Source organism: Babylonia areolata, chromosome 23, assembly GCF_041734735.1.
Source record: "Babylonia areolata isolate BAREFJ2019XMU chromosome 23, ASM4173473v1, whole genome shotgun sequence".
NCBI lineage: Eukaryota > Metazoa > Mollusca > Gastropoda > Neogastropoda > Buccinidae > Babylonia > Babylonia areolata.
In genome coordinates this window covers 7,285,802-7,296,341 of record NC_134898.1, presented here as the reverse complement: position 1 = coordinate 7,296,341, position 10,540 = coordinate 7,285,802, and positions in this window count along the sequence as shown.

The following is a 10,540-nucleotide window of genomic DNA, read 5'->3' as shown; positions in this document are numbered from 1 at the left end:
TGGAGAACATCAGTTTTCTTTGTGCTGATGGTAAGGCCGAAGTTCCTGCTGGCAGGGGCAAACTTGTTGACGCTGAGTTGCATGTCAGCTTCAGATCCAGCACTGAGGGCACAATCATCAGCAAACAAAAAGTCTCAGATGATGTCTGTCATGACCTTGGTTTTTGCTTGAAGCCTTCTGAGGTTAAACAGCTTGCCATCTGTTCGGTACTTTAGGCTGATTCCAATATCGCCATCTCTGAAGGCATCAGTAAGCATTGCAGAGAACATGAGGCTGAACAGTGCCGCCTTGCTTGACACCATTTGTGACTGGAAAAGGAGTAGATGTTTCGCCATTGTCCTGGACTCGAGCCTGCATGCCTTCATGGAATTGGCTGACCAAGGAACTAAATTTCAGAGGGCATCTGTACTTGGCCATGACCTTCAACAGACCCTCTCTACTCACGGTGTCGAAGGCCTTGGTGAGGTCGACATAAGTGGAGAACAGTGACAGTGTGCTGCCAAGGTGTAGCCTCCTCCAGATGGGCTTGGGTTTCCCTACTTGTGTGTGAAGGAGCCCCATCTTGCTGAAACACGTAGGATAAAGACGCCTACAATCCGGGAAAAGATTGTCATCCAATAACTGAATGTAGCTTTCACTATTAACCTTGGCTCTATCAGTGTCAATAAAATGAATGTTTTTCCTTTCCAGGTTACTCCAGCTAAAACCATTATCTTTTTTGAAAATCTAGAAGTCTCATGATAGAGGCGAGATGGCTGAATTTTTTGTTCCCGTGTCCCATAAACGCGATCGTTTTGGCGATTTTTCGCTATATCTAACATAAAAGTCTTTCTCGTTTTTGAAAATGATCCTTTTCACATCAGTGGCTGAGTAGCGGTCATTCAAGTTACGGCAGCCAGTTTTTCTTTTCCCGCTAACATTTTGGTCCCTCCTTGATACACGTATCCTCTTGAAGGGCTTCAGCTCCAGTTCTTTCACCATTCTTTGCACAGAAGACTTGCTCACTTGTAAATCACTTGCAACTTCTCTAAGAGATTTGTGGGTCTCTGGGTTCTCCTCCTGGGATTGAATCAATTCCTCAACACGGTCCTTGTTCTCCTCCGAACATGCAGTCTTGGGTCTCCCACTGCCAATTTTACTTGCTACTGACCCTGTAGTGCGTATTTTAGCGATAAGTCTATTTAAAGTGACTTGCCTGGAAATTGATTGATTGATTGATGTGAATACTTATATAGCGCCTATCCTCGGTCAGAGACCAAGCTCTAAGCGCTTTACATACACGGGGACTTTTGCACCACAGGCTGCCTACCTGGGTAGAGCCGACTGACGGCTGCCACTGGGCACTCATCATTCGTTTCCTGTGTCATTCAATCACATTTCAGACGCACACGCATACACACTCAGACAGTGTATGACCGTTTTTATTCACCCCGTCATGAAGGCAGCCATACTCCGTTTTCGGGAGTGTGCATGCTGGGTATATTCTTGTTTCCATAACCCACCGAACGCTGACATGGATTACAGGATCTTTAACGTGCGTATTTGATCTTCTGCGTGCGCATACACACGAAGGGGGTTCAGGCACTAGCAGGTCTGCACGTATGTTGACCTGGGAGATCGGAAAAATCTCCACCCTTTACCCACCAGGTGCACCGAGATTCGAACCCGGGACCCTCAGATTGAAAGTCCAGCGCTTTAACCACTCGGCTATTGCACCCGTCGTAGAAATTCCTTTATGATCCTTCTTCCACCCCAGCCTTTCTCCTTTAAACAGTTTTCAATGGTAACCTAATCATTTTCATTCAAAGGCATGGTTGATCCTTCCAAACTGAAACTTTGGACAGAACTGATTTTGGATACAGACAGTACAATAAAAATAACCAAAAGACTTGACACCCAGACAGGCTATTTTTAGACTGACACTGATTGACAGATGCCAACACCTGGCAGTTGGCATGAACATGATGAAGGTCACATTGCACAGCTCTGATACTGGATTTTTTGACATGCTGTTTTGAATTTGACAATACTCGCATAATTTATGTCCGAACTTTTAGATATTTTGCAGACTTGTAACCCTAAGGTTACTGTGTGTAAATTTTCTATCACTGAGAAAATGCTTGTCTACAAGTGGTTCACTTTTTTAGGGACACCCGGTATATATATTAACAGAAGCCTTCATGTGCCAACTAAGTGCAGATGCCCAACCATCTATTTCAAACTCACAAGAAAGCCAGCCCATTTGACAGGTTTGCTGGAGAAAATGTTTCCTCATAGCAGGTATGCAGGTTTATCCACATATTCTGGAAATCAAGATTTTTCAGTGAAATCACATTTGAATGTTATTGGGTTGCCTTTTAAAACCTTTTTTTTTTTTTTTTTTTTTTTTTTTTACTGTGTCAGATTGGTGCAAGCTTTAGCCAGTAAGTTTCTAGTTTGCAAATTTTGTGGCTAATGCTATGATGGACCCCACACATCAAGTTCTGACCCATCCAGTCAACATAATTTTTTCCCTTTGGTGCTGAGAACTTTTATTCATTCTGTGGCCAGCAGGGACATAGATGACACTTGGGGCTCATGTTTTTTCTTGACACCAACCCTTTTCACCCACATGTGCTTGCCATTATTTGTCTTTATCTATTATGTTCTATCTTTCTTCACTCCTTGTGTGCATTGTAGTTACTGCTCAAAGCCATACTAGTCTTAATCATCATCATATGCCATGCTTTTATTTGCTACAAGTGAGAAGATCTTGGGTGTGCAAGGCTAGTCAGTTTTTGTTGGCTGCCTGCTGCTTCATTGGAAGTTCAGCGGTGGAAGGGTGGTGCTCTGCGGTTTGTGGTTTTGAAATTGCAGCATGAAAGGGATGAGAACTGAATATGCTGCACAATGAGCCACATAGCTGACACCACAGAACATCCAGTTGGTTGAGCTGACCCAGTTTCATTTCATTTGGTTACAGTACACTCGTGCGAAGGAACTGCGCTAAAATCATGTTGAAAAACAGAAGTGAATGAACAAAGAAAAAGTGAAAAACAGTTGAGGGAAAGGAACAGAGTAACTCATCTGCCAACAAAGACCAGAAAGGCGCCTTTTTCTTTTCTTTCTTTATCACTCTGACCAAACATTCCAAACAAAAATGGTGTTGACACCCAACAACAAAACCTGCATGCCCTCATGATGAGTAACTGAAACAAGCAATACAACTCCACACTTTACTTTGTAACTGACATCACACTTCTAAACTGTTAAGTGAACCAAAACAGTGAACACATGGAATTATCACAAACCATCTGCATCAACAGGAGATTCCTCAGTTTACAAAAGTGTGTAATGTACACAATATACTGTTGGAAATATACAATACTAAGTGAATCTTTGTGAAGATGATAATTGTTGAACTTTGCAATATGTGCTGCTATTTTGAAACTGAGCACACCCAGCTGATCCTTTCACTGCTTATTTCATTAAATGCGTAGTTGTACATTACTGTAGGTACTGCACAGCATGCTTAAGACTGCACTCAGCAGCTCAAGTAAGAAATTTGCAAAACTTTTTTGTTCTTTGAGCTTTGGAAAAAAAAAAAAAAAGGTAATGGCACCTGAACACACAAAAAATGTGATAAAAGTGAACATATGTTAACTAAATTACGGTTATTGCTTGGCTCTGAAATAATTGTTACTGATAGTAATACCATTTTGAAGTTCATTATTCATTTTGCAAAGCATTACTTGTAATTTTGTAAACTGGAAGGAAACAGCCTTGGCTGAAGCAGGCCTCATCTACCAAAAGGAAGCATTCTGTAGGCTGCAATGGTTTTGAAGGAACATGTATAAGATGCAAACTGAAAAGCATCATGCATATTAAAAATTTATATATATATGACATTTTATCCATACAGTTTTTTGACTGAAGACTGGTATACATTGATGGTCTCTTGCCAGAATGGTGTACTTCAACTTTTTTGACATTTTCAAACTAATTCTTGTTCGTGTAGCAGGTTGGGGGAAGTGGGGGTGTATGTATGCAAGCACAGTTTGGCATGCTGTGCATTCATGCACATGTGAATACTTCCTGTTGCTACTCTAATCTTATCGTAGTTGCTACAATTCCCACAGTTATATTAGTGCATGTCTTGCTCTAAAATAATTACTTGATAACATGTTGAACATGCACCGGTATAACTCTGGATGGCACTGGCACAAGCAGGGACAGTCAACATTTTGAATAATCAGTTAATCAAAATAGAGACTCATTGGGGAGGTTGGGTAGGGGGATCTCACAAACTGATCACATCTTGGCCCCCAAACTGTGTTGTTGATATGAACAGGACAAAGGCACACAGGTCGGTGTTTTTTTTATCACTTTGATGTTTGCAACTGAGGTCAGTGGTGAGCAGGGCAGCCACATTTGACCAGAATTTTTTAAAACTTGTCTTTGTTCACTTCACATATACAGGGTGGTAAGCAATTACAATACCAGACATTTGTTGACATTTCTTAGCTGCATTGGAATAGCAATCTTTTTTTCTCAATGAATCACTTTAGAGGCCGCTCAAGTGTTCATGTTTTTGATTAGTCACTGAACAGTATCTTAGTCTCCTCTATCCATGTCACTGACCACAATGCTGGACTGTAAGCCCGCAATTTCTCGCGATCCTACGATTTCTCTCACTTTGAGAGAAATCATGGGACTGCGAGAAATCGTGGTCACTCACCTCCCACGTTTTCTCTCAATTGTGAGAAATCGTGGGCCCTCCTTATTTTTATCAAAAATATTTCCTTTATCATCGGAGTTGGTTTCTTGTATTTTCCCTATGCAAATCTTACAGAAAAATGAGAGGAGAAAAAGAAAGAAAAACAGAGGCGACAACAACAATGATCATGATAATGACAGTGGAGTTAGGGAAGACATGTTAAGCCTTAAGTGGAGTGATGGCCTAGAGGTAACACGTCCGCCTAGGAAGTGAGAGAATCTGAGCGCACTGGTTCGAATCATGGCTCAGCCGCCGATATTTTCTCCCCCTCCACTAGACCTGGAGTGGTGGTCTGGATGCTAGTCATTCGGATGAGACAATAAACCGAGGTCCTATGTGCAGCATGCACTTAGCACACATAAAAGAACAACAAAAGGGTTGTTCCTGGCAAAATTCTGTAGAAAAATCCACTTCGTTAGGAAAAACAAATAAAACTGCACGCAGGGAAAAAAAAAAGGGTGGCGCTGTAGTATAGCGATGCGCTCTCCAATTTCACACAGAGAAATCTGTTGTGATAAAATGAAATACAAATACAAATGCAAAATAATGACACTGAAACACAACTGTTTATTGTATTTCACATAAGACGGATCACTGCAATACATCAACCTCAAATTCAATATCGGAAATCAATAGCAAACAATGAATTTCAGGCAATGTGTATAACTCAAACAGAAATATAATATATAACAATATGATATGATTTGAACTGAATATTTCATGGATGTTGAAAATATCAAAATGATTCAACTTTCTACATAAATGGGATAGCAAAAAGGTGTTCCACAATGCTTTAACCTCACATAGGGCGCATGAAAACTGGACCAAATATTGTGATGTAACCTTTTCTGGCACATTCATTTAGAATGTTCTTCATTTCTTGCTTTCTCATTTGTTCATCTGTTTGTGTCAGCATCCTTTCGCATGCAAGACTGCACTTAGAACAGATTCTGTTTCATCGAAGACCATGAAAATAGGAAGAACTTGAACATATTTTAAAAACAGAGTGAAAGAAGACCAAATCAACCAGTCAAGTAAACAAACTTTAGGGAAGACACACACACTCACTCACTCACTAACATACACATACATTTACACTTTTTAAAACATTTCTGTACCATCACCTTCACCGTCTATTGTTGATGTCTTCGCTAACACCACTGTCATCATCATGATCTTCGTTGTCATTTTCCCCCATTTCTCGTTTCTTTTTCTCTCTCATTGACTCACTTGCGTAAACAAAGTGAGTCTATGTTTTAACCCGGTGTTCGGTTGTGTGTGTGTGTGTGTGTGTGTGTATGTGTGTCCGTCCGTGGTAAACTTTAACATTGCCATTTTCTCTGCAAATACTTTGTCAGTTGACACCAAATTAGGCATAAAAATAGGAAAAATTCAGTTCTTTCCAGTCATCTTGTTTAAAGCAATATTGCACCTCTGGGATGGGCACAAAAAAATTAAAAAAAGAAGCCAAATTATATGCAAACTGCATTTACTGTTATATTCATTTTTTTTTTTTTTTTATTCTCTAAACTTGGCACTTTGATATGAGCAGTCATTTTTTATCATTTTTTGTTCAAACAGGAACTTCTTTTGCTAAGCATGGAAGTTATATTTATTTTGCAAACGTTTTGGTGCAGATAGTAAAAAAGGGAAAGTTGGAAAAGGAGACCGTTAATATTTATTTAAAGAAAGATTTGTGAACGGCTCATCACTTATGAACGCCTCATCACTTACTGGATTATGCCCCAAACTGCCATAAAGATACCTATAGAATCAGTCGGAATTCACAGTTAAAAATAATAAAACATGTGAGTTAATACCCTTGAATTGATGAAACGCAAAAATGTCCAATCTTGACTTTTCTCAAAATGAAATCCTTTTCATTTCATACAACGTTTAGAAGTACTTGTACTTGGCTCTACATGTTATTAGTTCAACAAAATACTCAATTTTCATATCAACTTTAAAACTATAAAACTAGAATGAACATAAAAGAGAAATTCAATCAACTGTGTCAACCAGGTGTAACTAAACTTGTACATCTATGTAGATCCAGAGAAAACGGCTAAATGTTGTAGTGTGATTGCAGTGATAGCCACGTCTCCTTTACCGCGGACTTAAAAAGAATTTTTAATTGTCCTTAAAGATGTGAATGCCCAAGATACACCAGAATAATATGATTTGAACAGCGTTCTCACTGCGAATACCGCAATTGATTTATCGCCCTTTAAAAAAAGCATTTTAAATATTATATTTTTGAACGTCAGTTAAGAAGCCATGATAGTGTAATGGATAAGACAGTTTCTTCTCATCTGAACACACGGGGTTCGAATCTGCCGTTAGAACTTTTTTTTTTTTTTTAACCCGAAGCTTTATAATAACAAATACAGAACACATTTTAACGATTAGATTTTATTTATTTATTTATTTTTTTTTTAAAGTGTATCACAAGTGAGTCTTGAAGGCCTTGCCTCTCTTGTTTTTCACTTAGATTTGGATTGGGAAAAGATAAGAAACCAACTCCGATGACGAAGGAAATATTTTTGATAAAAATAAAGGGGAATTTCGCAATTGAGAGAAAACATGGGAGGGGAATGACCATGATTTCTCACAATCCCATGGTTTCTCTCAAAGTGAAGTTGATGAGGGAAAGGCTTGGTTAAGATCTGAAGGCAAGCAGTGAAGTACGGTGGGGTATGGGTGGGAGGACAGGATGCTAAAAAGGAGAGGCTAGAAAGGAATGAGAATGAAATATACACCACACACACCAAAGAAGAGAGTTAAACACTTATGTCTACTTTAATATTTAATGATGGTTATTGTACTACTTGTCCCAGACTATCAGTGCCTATTGCACAGTGCTGCAATAGTTACAATAAAACCAGAGCAACATTTCCCCCCTTTTGTTATCTGTCAAGTAAATCTGTTAGTGAGTGGTATTTTCATACCAGTTATTGAAGTAAGAAATTAAGTAACAAACAAAATATTTATTGAGGAAATGAAAGAAAAACATTTACAGTTTAACAAAAGAAAATGTTATAATATTATATACAAGCACACACAACAAATCGACTGACGTCGACACTGGCAGTTTAAAAGCCATGCATAGCAATGGAACTGACATGTTGAGCCAGTCAACCATCAGTCTAAACTAAAATTCTGGCATTCCAGTGCACAATTTTGCACTGGCCACGACCAGATAACTGGAGAGCAATTTCATTTTCAACATTTAAAGATTTGTCTCTTTGAACGGAAGGACAATTTTGGACACAAAATGAGAGTTCTTGTTCAGCTTAAAACCCTTTTGCTGCCTGGGGAAAATGATTTTTTAAATGAAATCTATATCAATATTTACCAGGGGGTTTTCACAAAAAAGTGGGTATATATTTTCAAAACTTCTGGGGGGGGGGGGGGGGGTATTATAGGACAGAGACGCATCAAAGTATATATTTTCTGAAAGGTAAATGATCAAAGAATACAAAACACATTATGCTATCTAATTTTGTACTTTTCCAAAGACATGCAATTGTTTTGAAATCTTTGTTTTGTTTATGTCAGATTTTCAACTTATTAGTTACAAACATTAGTCTTGTCATTTGCACTGTAATATATTTTCTTGACAAATGGATTATAACTGTACACACAAATTATACCAAAACCACATTAAAAAAATAGACAAATACATGTTTCAGTGTGACTGCTCAATGTGATTGTCCAATCATTTCAGTCAAATAAGTTTTCTTGAAAATCATCAATTCCATCAGTAAAGTCAGATCCAAGGACTGTTTCATTTCAAACACATTCATATCTGTTCATGCTGATAGTACTTTTTCTGCCTGTCTGGATTTGCCTGTTCCTGCTAGAATGTATGCTGTGTAAACAAACTGGTTTTCTCAATAAATTTCTGAATTAGAGAATATAATCTACAAAAAGATAGAAGTCAATGCAATCTGTGCTGTGTAGGTCTTTTTTCAGTCCACTGTCACCAGTAAAGTCGGAAATAACAAGCTGAATGTTGGCCCTACACTGATCCTTCAAACTGTGACCATGCCTTAACACCCCCCTCCTCTTCCCCCTCTCTGACCTGCTACACTTTGTCCAGTTCTCCTAAGTCTGCCTCCCCTCACCCTATTTTTGCCTATACCACTGTGTTGGCTCAGTGCCAAGAGTGTCACTTCCTACAGCCCCTATCTATCAGTCATGTGGGTACATGTGGGAAGAATCCCTGCTCTGTTCAGCTTCACTCACTGTTGGTCATCAATCATGCCAATATCTTTCTAACTCCATCTTCTATCGAATCATCCGATAAAAGTTCAACATTTTCTTTGAGTCGACACTCTAATTCTTTCTGAGCATCATGCTAAAGAAAGCAGTTTCGGTCATTTAGGTGCACCTCGATCACAGAGCTTGAAGGGGGTCACCACTTCACTGAGCTAGCAGCGAGAGAGTGAAAATACAACTAGTAACCAAACTAAGTAAAGGACTACCTTATGGTGCAGATGGGGTTTCTATCAATAGAATCTAGAAAGATTCTCCAAGCTAATACTACCAGTGTTTTTGTCAGCAAACTCAATACAAACCAAGGGAAAAGTCTATTTCAGTGACAAGTTATCTTGCTGCTATGGCAGCAAAGCGTACATGGCTTCACCAATAAGTTATCTTGTCGGACAAGTAGCCATGGGGTTAAAATTATTTGCTGTATTATCAAAAGTAGAAATGATATGCATATCGAGAAAGGTCTCCCAGAAAGCCAGTGTCATTTCCATGATGAACATGGGACTGTGGACATGATTTTAGCTGTGCGCCAATTTCAGGAAAAATGCCAGGAGCAACACAGCGACCTCTTCATGACCTTTGTCGATCTGACCAAGGTTTTCAATACGGTCAGCAGAGAAGGCTTGTGGAAGATCATGGAGAAGTTTGACTGCCCAAGCAAGTTCATCACAGTCGTCCGGCAGATTCACAACGTCATGATGATGAAAGTTCAGGATGACGGAGATGAGTCAGAGGCCTTCCCAGTGATAAACAGCGTCAAACAATGCTGCGTTCTCACCCCAACTCTGTTCAGTATGGTATTCTTTGCCATGCTGACAGATGCGCTTCTGTGACTGCGAAGAAGGAATCCATGTGAGGTACAGGACTGACGGGAGATTGTTCAAACTCAGGCGCCCGCAGGCTGAGGTGAAAGACACTGTCATCAGACTTCTTGTTTGCTGATGACTGTGCACTCAATGCCAGCACAGAGCAGAAGATGCAGTGTGAAATAGACTGCTTCTCACAACCCCGTGACAACTTCCGTCTCACCATCAGCACCAAAAAGACCAAAGTTATGTACTAGCCTGCCCCAGGAAAGCCACACCAGGAGCTGCATATCATAGTGAAGGAGCATAACCTCCAGGCAGTTGACAACTTCATCTACCTGGGCAGCACTCTCTCTCTCTTGCAGTGAACATAGACACTGAGGTCAACAACAGGATTACCAAAGCCAGCGCCACCGTTGGGAGACTCTGGGAGAACGTCTAGGAGCAGAGAGGATTCAGAGCTGCCACCAAGCTAAGGTCTGCTGTGCAGTGGTCCTTACCACCCTCCTTTATGCCAGCTAGGCCTGGACTGTCTACAGCAGACATGCCAAACAGCTCAACCCCTTCCACCTGTCTCTGCAGATTCCTCCACATCAGGTGGCAGGACAAAGTCCCCGACACAGAAGTCCTGGAATAAGCTGGCCTCTGCAGTGTCTACACCCTCCTGCAGAAAGCCCAAGGCAGTTGGGCTGGACATATAGTC